Genomic DNA, 10,069 nt, shown 5'->3' on the forward strand with positions numbered 1-10,069 from the left:
TCAGGTGAAGTGGCTTCCTTTTTGGTGCTGGTCTCCTGAAAAAGAGATCAGTGTATGGATCCCTTTTATCGAAAGGGGTTTCTCCGAGCCAGAGACTGCCTTACTGTTCGCCCTCTATCAGATCATCTGTTTCCTTCTCAGTTAGTGAAGGATATATCTCGCTCGCTAACTGAGAAGGCGACACAAGAGGGGCTACTTACGCAAACGTCCAAGAAAGGACGACCGGTAGTGTCGACGGTTAAGAAGGAATCTCGTCCTACTCAGCAGCCCTTTCGTGGAGGTGCAGCGGCTCGTCCCCCTGCCAGAAAGAAGAGCTCGAAAAGAGAGGAAGGTCTTCATTTAGGCCCTTCAAGAAATCAAAATGACTTGTTGCTCCTCCAAGCACCAGTGGGCGCCAGACTCTGAACTTTGCAGGAGTATGGGCACAAAGGGGAGCCGACCTTGGTCAGTGTCGGTCCTGAAGAAGGGGATATGTAATCCCCTTCGACGACAGCCCGCCCCTAAACATCTACTCTGGGAACTGTCAGCGGAGGTACAGAGACCCGTTAATGCGAAAGACTCTCCTTCAATGGTGGAGCAAATGTGGGAAAAAAGAGGCCATCGAACTTGTGCAGGATCCACACTCCCCGGGATTTTTTACAATCGCCTTTTTCTAGTACCAAAGGCATCGGGGGGTGGAGGCCAGTTCTGGACGTAAGCGCTCTGAATCGCTTCGTACAGAAAAAGAAGTTTCGTATGGAAACGTCCGCCTCTGTAATGTCGGCGCTTCGTCCAGGAGATTGGATGGTCTCTCTGGACCTGCAAGACGCCTATTTCCACGTTCCCATTCACCATTTGTCAAAGAAATATCTTCGCTTTGTGATAGGAGACAAGATCTTTCAGTTCAGGGCTCTGTGCTTCGGACTGTCTACAGCCCCACAAGTATTCACCAACCTGATGGCGAATGTAGCAAGATGGCTTCACCTAGAGGGGATAAACATCTCCCTCTACTTGGACGACTGGCTGATCAGGGCCAAGTCGAAGAGTCAGTGCTTGGAGGACTTGAAGTAACAAGGAACATGATAGACTCGCTAGGGTTGCTTGTCAACCTCGAGAAGTCACAACTGATCCCCAGCCAGAACTTGGTCTATCTGGGATTCAGATAGGATTCTCGGGTTTCGGGTATATCCTTCGCGAGAAAGAATCGCTCGAGGTTTTGTCGAGTAATCTCGAGCTTCTTAGAAAGAAAGAACAGCTCAGCGAGGGATTACCTGAGCCTTTTAGGGACCCTGTCCTCATTGGAAAAGTTCTTCTCGCTAGGGAGACTTCACCTTCGCCCTCTTCAGTTTTTCCTCAAAGAGGTGTGGAGTTGGAAGACGGGTCAACTCTCGGACGTCTTCCAACTTCCACAAGAAGTAAAAGATCATATGAAGTGGTGGATCCCTCAGCTTCAAAAGAACGAAGGCGTATCGCTTGCTCTGCAGAGCCCAGACCAAGTGTTGTTTACCGACGCTTCGGAGTCGGGATGGGGAGCGACGCTAGGAGCAAGGGAGGTGTCAGGCACCTGGACAAAGGAACAGGTGTCCTGGCACATCAATTGCAAGGAACTTGTGGCCATACACTAGCCTTAAAGTTCTTCGAAAAGATAGTCAGAGACGGGGTGATACAGATAAAACTCAGACAAACACCACGGCTCTGGCTTACATACGCAAGCAAGGAGGCACGCACTCTTTCTCCCTCTATCAGTTGACAAGACACCTGTTAACCTGGACGGAAGAAAGAGGCATAACTCTCCTCACAAGGTTTGTTCAAGGGATCAAGAATGTGAGAGCGGACAGACTGAGCAGGAGAAACCAGGTCCTTCCCACAGAATGGACTCTTCACGAAGAAGTGTGTCGAAGTCTTTGGTCCCTGTGGGGGAGACCTCACATAGACCTGTTTGCGACGTTCCTCTCCAAAAGAATAGAGATCTTTTGCTCTCTAGTAGAAGATCCGAGAGCCTTCGCAATAGACCCCGCGTTTCTCATGGATTGGTCGGGTGTGGACAGCATACGCCTTTCCCCCGTTCAACAAATCCTGGGGAAGTGCTCAGGAAGTTCGTAGCTTCGAAAACAGCACGAAGTTGACATCATAGCCCCATTTTGGCCAGCCCAGGAATGGTTCACGGAGGTACTGGAGTGGATAGTGGACTTCCCCAGATCGCTTCCAAACAGAACACGATCTACTCAGACAACCCCACTTCGAGAGGTTTCATCACAACCTCCCAGTCTCGCTCTGACTGCCTTTCGACTATCGAAAGACTTGTCAGAGCGAGAGGCTTTTCTCGCAAGGCTGCGGGCTCTATCGCTAGAGCCCGCAGAGCTTCGACGAGAAGAGTATACCAGTCGAAGTGGGAAGTCTTTAGGAGGTGGTGTAAGGGTCAGAAGCTGTCCTCCTCCAGTACCTCTATAGTGAATATTGCCGATTTCCTCCTCTTTCTGAGAGAGGAATCACACCTATCTGTCTCGACAATAAAAGGATACCGAAGCATGCTGTCTTCAGTATTCAGGAATCGAGGCCTGGACATTGCTAACGACAAAGATCTACTACACGATCTAATTAGATCTTTGAGACTTCGAAAGCAGCTACTCCTAGAACACCTAGTTGGAATCTAGACGTGGTCCTGAAATTCCTTTCATCGGATAAATTCGAGCCTTTACATCTGGCGTCCTTCCGCGACGTCACTAGGAAATGCTTGTTCCTGGTGGCTCTCGCTACAGCCAAGAGGACAGCGAATTACACGCTCTGGATTCCACGGTGGGGTTCAAAGGAGATGCTGCCATCTGTTCTTTCCAGACATGTTTCTGGCAAAGAACGAAAACCCATCACCAAAACCTTGGCCCAGAAGTTTTGAGGTAAAAGGCCTATCTAACCTGGTAGGCAGAGAGATAGAGAGATCTCTCTGTCCAGTGAGAGCTCTTAAATACTATTTAGAGAGGAAGAGACAGATGGGAGCTTGTCAACAAGGTCTTTGGTGTGCAGTGAAGAACCCCAAAAGACTCATGTCCAAGAACGCCTTGGCTTTCTTTGTGAGAAGCGTTATTACGGACGCTCACAAGAACTGCTCGGAGGAATCCTTCCGGTCTCTAAAGGTCAAGACGCATGAAGTGAGGGCAGTAGCAACGTCCTTGGCGTCCAAAAGAATATGTCTCTAAAGAACATCATTGAGACTACATATTGGAGGTGCAATTCAGTGTTTGCATCTCATTATCTGAAGGATGTGAGAGTGACCTATGAGAAGTGCTTCTCGCTAGGTCCTTTTGTATCAGCAGATACAGTACTGGGGCTTGGAGCAAAGACTGATCCTTAATTTTATGTTTTTTATCGTACATAAACCCTCTTGTCAGATATGTGCTTGGTTTTCTAGTAGCAAGCTCACTACTGTCGCACGGGAGCAGAGTGTCATTTGCTGTTAGGGGATCAAGGGTATTATGACTAGTAGGGAGTACAAAAATTTTTTTTGTATATTTTTGTAATGAAAAAGTGTAATTATGTTTCGAGTTTTTTGGTTGGTTTGTGAGGAGTTCGGGGATAACTCCTTACAATCTTAGAACTAACATGGATGTTAGGATCAGGTGATCGGGATCGGTTTTGTGCTCCTTGAACAAGGGTGTATTGTCATGTTAGTGGAATAGCACCCAATGACAAAAGGCCTTTAGGCTCTGCCGAGTAAGTGGATAAGACCCCATTGGCAGACCCACAAGGAACTCTTAGCCATAGATCATTATCTCGCTGAGGCTCTTGAGGCTAAGCAGACTCCAAGGCAGTAGCCGCGAAGTCTTCAGCCTAATAAGGTAGGAACCAAGGTTTATAAATACCTACAACATATGTTGTTTACCTGTCTATTTCAGTAGTTAGCTGTCTCTTACCCACCACCAATGGGTGCTAATCAGCTAAGTATATATCTGGCAGGGAAGTTGAATGTATAAAAATGATATTGTCATGTTACAATAAAGTTTTATACATACTTACCTGACAGATATATACGATTAATAGCCCACCCAGCCTCCCCGCAGGAGACAGGTGGAAGAGAAGAATTCTGATTAGAAAACGGGGATGGTTCCTAGTCCTGCCACCCAGGGGCAGGGCACGGTAGATCACCTGACCTACCTGTAGCGTGTGCCGCGAAATTTGAAATTCTGTCGGAGACGACGGAGTCTATAAGCTAAGTATATATCTGTCAGGTAAGTATGTATAAAACTTTATTGTAACATGACAATATCATATTACGCAGTTTAAGTATGATGAAGTTTGATTTACTATGAGATTCAGGGCCTCTGTAACACGGTTTTGGAACTTTGCTCATTATCAAGCATCGAATGTAGCTGAAAGTTGACATATGTATATTTTACAACCCCACACAAATTTTGGCAGCATTATCAATGACCTAAACCTGATAGTTTTAATTTTTGTAGAGTAAAAATTATCCAGCCGATGCCATGGCCAATGATTACGAGCCAAGAGTCCAAAAACATTCATTACGTAAGCAAGGTAAACAACATTTGACGTAATGTTGCCCCGCCCATCCACCAGACAGAAACTCATTCACCTTATTCCATCAGCTCTGAAACCCATAGCAGTCAATAATGGCTAACAGGATTTGGAATTTTCCCCGTGGTTGCAAAACTGCATTTGTCTTACGACTTGCAACTTTTTACAGTCAAGAGAAAGCCCGTGGCCATGACAAAGACTTTATGAATGGCGGAAAGATACATAGATGTTGGTTGGGTATCTGTGCAAGCTTAGTAATACTACTGTAGTAATAGCAGTAATATACATGAATTAAACGTTTAGGCCAACTGCTGGGATCCTTGAGGATCATTTAGCACTTCTTGCAATGACTCGAGAAAAATGTGTTTTATAGCCAGAAGTTAAATTTTCTAATCCAACAATGCCATGATAGCCTTCAGTGTTATCCTGAATTATAAACGAGGCCAAAGTGGGTGAAGCCTAATGAAAGTCGTCATTCTGACGATAATTATTGGTGAAGGTTCAAAGCCAAAATGTGTTAAAACGGCTTTTTTTTTTTTTTTTTTTTTTTTTTTTTTTTTTTTTTTTTTTTTTTTTTTTTTTTTTTTTTTTTTTTTTTATAAGTAAATAGGTAGATAGCCAATAAATAAAAATTGCTTGACATTAGATATAGCAGTTATCAAATAAAGCATGTCTGCTATGTTCTTGAAAATTACCAACTATTCCCTACATCTTGTCAATCTGATTGTGACCTATAAAGTAGACTGTAATTTCTTAGGAAACTTATTTTGGAGTTAGACTAATAATCAAAGAGTTTTTGTATTTATTAACATATTTTGTTGGTTTGTTCATTATGACAATTATCAGTGGAGAGGTTTCAGAGTTCATAAAGGTGTACTGCTTTGCTTGTATTTACATTTTTATGTCATTGTTACCAGAGGTCTAGCCTTCGTTACGTATAGCAATCATCCATCGAGAAAGAGGAAAGAAATGCTGGCATAGGTTACGTAACGAGTGCGTTCAAAACATTTTCTCAGAGTAAGTTGGCCCGTCTTCAAAAAAAGTCACTTTTACATTATAAGTACCAAATTTATTCAACCTACGTAATGCAGAATACAGTCAAAATTTATGTGTAGATATAATGTGTATTCTGAATAAGCGTTATGTTTATGAAATGCATAGATAAAAAGTTATTGCGAAAAAACTGTGTTACAGAGGCCCTGAATCTCATAGTAGGTAAACATAGCAGTTTCCTACTGAGTGTTAAAATAGAGTTAGAGTTATGGAAAATATATTTGCTGGAAAAAAGTACTTTGGGTGGTATGGGGTATAAAGCAAGTACAGTACTAGAGACCCGGTCCTTTATCGTACTAGAACTTGAAATAATCGGATTTCAATGCAAAATATTGAGTAAATTTTGCATCCGAGCTCAAAGAAGATTATAGAAAATATATTATGAGATTTTAAAAGATAGGTTAACCCTTGAAGTGTCAATAGTTGTGTCAATAGTTAGCTACAATCACAACTGTAAACAAAACACCCATAGTAATGGTAAAAAGCATGTTTTATTCAAGTGAATCATTAGCGATACAACTTTTGATACTGTAAACAACTAATTACAGCAATTAGTTTGGATAATTATCATAATTAGAAGTTTGGACGAGCGAGTTCTCACTTTCTTACATTACAGGTGTACGATCTCTATCTGTAATTCTAAAAATTTAAAAGCTCTAAAGGCCTAAAATGATACTTTCTGGAGAAAATTATAATTTGAAAAAGTTAAACTAATATTACAGAGTATAAGCATTGTCATCGTACACCATTTGCATTTAATATTGTTTACATTCTCAAAATCTTGTCTGATTGAGTACTATCGATATCTTCATTGCCATTAAACTTGGCTGGTAGATGATGTGTAAATTAGAGAAACTTTTTCTTTTAAATGAACAAAGTTGGGTTTAAAACGAGCTCAATACATAATTATATAAGCTTTGTATGATTTTGCCAGTTCTTAATATCAATTTTGCATCCTCTGTTATTTTTTATTATTTTTTTTAATGTGATGACAAATGACATTGGCAATTGGCAGTTTCTCAAATTGGTTATTTATGTCACCATTCTTAAAATATCAGCTGATTTCATGTTACCGATATAATCAGACTTAAGATGCTGAATGGAACTTAATTTATGAAAGAAAGCAGAGTTTAAGAAATGCAGCTACTTTATTTGTAAACATAGTACAGGCAGTCCCTGGGTTTCCTGGGGGGGGGGGGGGGGGGGGGGGGGGGGGTGGGGGGGGGGGGGGGGGGGGGGGGGGGGGGGGGGGGGGGGTGGGGGGGGGGGGGGGGGGGGGGGGGTTTTGGGGGGGGGGGGATTCCCAGCCGGGAGGGGTGCTGATGAGCGAAAACTGCCGTTAATTTACGGCGCCATAATGGTACTTAAGGTGCCGATAACCGGTTATCGCGCCATAAGCATCCTTATGGTGTGTTAGGTATGTTATGGCGCCATAAAGCCAGATTGCCGATAACTGGGGACTGCCTGTATATATTAAACAAATTGCTACAAGTGGGTTTTTGTCAGTTTCAGACAGTGCTTTTGCCTGCCAATATATTATGCAGTCTGCTCATTATTCGCCTTTCCCAGTCACTTGATTTACGATGCTCATAATTCGTAGTTCCCAGTCATGCTTAACTTCAAGCCTTGTTGTTTACTAACTGGCAATATTTGCTTAATAGTATTTTATTATCAACTTAAAGGGTTTTGCAATATAAGTAGTTCCCCAGTTATACTTAACATCAGGATTCATTCCAATTTTATAGGAATACATTTATGAGGATCTACTTCCAATGGGTATTACTCTGCCGATAATGATGTCACATTAAAAAGCACAGAGGCTATGAAAAGTGCCCTTATTTTAAAGGATATTTTATTTTTAAAAAATTAATATACATATTGAAATATTTTTAAAGTGATATTGTGAACAGTATTCCAATAGACTGTAAGATGGTTTGTTTATATCTGCTCACGCCACTAGCTGGTGATGTAACTTAGGAATTTTACTCAAGTTTATGATAACAGACATAATTTGGATTATTTTTAATATTTCATTAATTTGTTGTAATAATGAGGCTTGTTTTTCAATATTTTTGATATTTTATTAATTTGCTGTAATAATGAGGTTTGATTTTCAAGGTTTTATTATTAGATTCAATAATTATGCCTACACCTTACAGTACATACTACGTGCCTAGCCTAGCCTAGCATATGGCGCTCATCAACCATCGGTAATGTGGCCGCATATGTCGTACGTAGGTCAGTTATTTTACTTCAGTGTACATAAGTATATATAAAAATGGAAAAAGTTCATCGAATACAGTATATTATTTAGCATTGAACTTATCTAATTGTAATATATATGTAATGATTTGAGTTAAAAGGCAAGATAAGTGTAATAACTGGTGGTCATGAACAGATTAATGTGTTTCCAGTAATCTCTTATGGGAAAAATTCATTCAGATCTCAACAAAATCGCATCTTGTTGCCTCTTCTTGAACGAATTAGCTTCGATGTCTGGAATGCTACAGGATATACAGTACACATATATATATACGTATATATAATTTTTTTTTCATATGTAGTTTTCTGCAGTTCTTAGAAAAATTTATACTGTATGTATTGGGGTATGAGGTAGCAAGTTTACAACTTGCTACCTCATATTCCAGTGCTTTTGTAGCAGAATGGTTCACCTTGAAGATCAGATGAGAATTTTGAATACAACAAGAAATACTGTAAGGTAATAAATGGCCTGAAGAAACATTGTGTAGAAATGCAGAAAGGTATATATATGAAAAAAATATATATGTATATGCATGGGGATAGTAGTTGTTGTAATTGTTGCCAAAGTGTCTAGAAAGTGAAGGTAGAGTGTATGTAATGAGGTAGGGATGCTAGTAGAAGAAAAAATAAAGATAAATGTTATTAAATAATGTGTTGTAAAACATTTTCGTGTAGAAGTACATCAATAGGCTGTAGTAACAGAAACCCAATAGATGATTCAGCTGTGAATCAGCAGAGAAGAAGAGCAGTTATGATTTTTCTTAGCTAAAGAAGAGCAGATCTTGATAGTGATCACAAACTTGCCATAGTAAAGGTGAAATTCTAAGTGCCCAGAAAAAAGATGGCTGATCAAGCAGTTTTAATACAATGAAGTTTGATTATGGTGAACTTAGCCTTTTTTTAGCGAGTGTTGCAATACAGTTACAGTTATGGAAAGTATATTTGCTTGAAAAGAAGCATTAAGGGTAAGCGAGAATGTACTGGGGTATATGGGGTAGCAAGTTTACAACTTGCTACCCCATATCCCAGTACTTTTATAGGAAAATGATTCCCCTTGAAGTTCAGATGAGATGTTGGATGTCAAAAAGTAATGAACACCTTGAAGTGACATAATGTAAATTTTGCATTAAAAAAAAGCTATATATACATGAAAATTATATATATATTATATATGTGGGCGTATTATATATATATATATATATATTATATATATATATATATATATATATATATATATATACACAGTGGTCCCCCGTATTCGCGGGGGATGCGTACCAGACCCCCCCGTGAATACTTAGAACCCGCAAATGTTTGGAACCCCTATGAAAATGCTAAAAACAGCCTATTTTGTTAGTTAAAACTCATGAAAAACCCACTAAAAATTTTATACTTGGTTTTTTTAATAGTTTTATCACAAACTGTGCATTTTATGATGAAACTCATAAAAAAAACCAGGAATTTGTGGATATTTATCATAGAAAAATACCGCGAATTTTCCGCGAATAATGTGGGGAAACGTTCCCAAGAGAAATCCGCGAATGTATGAGTCTGCGAATCTGGAGAATGCGAATACGGCGGGTCCACCATATATATATATATATATATATATATATATATATATATATATATATATATATATATATATATATGTATACCTATATACATTGGGATAAGTATCAAAATGATTGCAAAATTGTCTAGGAAGTGAAGGTAAAGAGTGTGTAATAGGGTAGGAATGCCTAGTAGAAGCAAAATGAAAATTATGAATGTTATTTATTAATACGTTTTAAAACATTTCGTTTGGGCGCACATCAATAGGCTGTAATAATAAAATCCCAATAGATGATTCAGCTGTGAATCAGTAGAGAAAAAGAGCACTTAGATTTTTGTAGCTAAAGAAGAGCAGCTCTGGATAGTGATCACTAACTTGGCATTACCACAAGAAAGGAGAAATTTTAAGTACTAAAAAAAAGATGTAGATTAAGCAGTTATAATACAATAAAGTATGATTATGATAAACATAGCATTTTGTTAGTGAGTGTTGAAGTAGAGTTACAGTTATGTAAAATATATTTAGTGTAAATGAAGATTTAAGGGTATGGGGTAGAAAGGGAGTACGTACTGGGGTATGGGGTGCTACCCCATATCCCGGTATGTTTATAGCAGAATGAGTCTCACCTGGAAGTTCAGATGAGAATTGTGATACAGAAAGGAATGTCAAGAGGTAATGAATCCCTTGAAATAA

The sequence above is a fragment of the Macrobrachium nipponense genome, chromosome 32 (genome assembly GCF_015104395.2).
Source record: "Macrobrachium nipponense isolate FS-2020 chromosome 32, ASM1510439v2, whole genome shotgun sequence".
NCBI lineage: Eukaryota > Metazoa > Arthropoda > Malacostraca > Decapoda > Palaemonidae > Macrobrachium > Macrobrachium nipponense.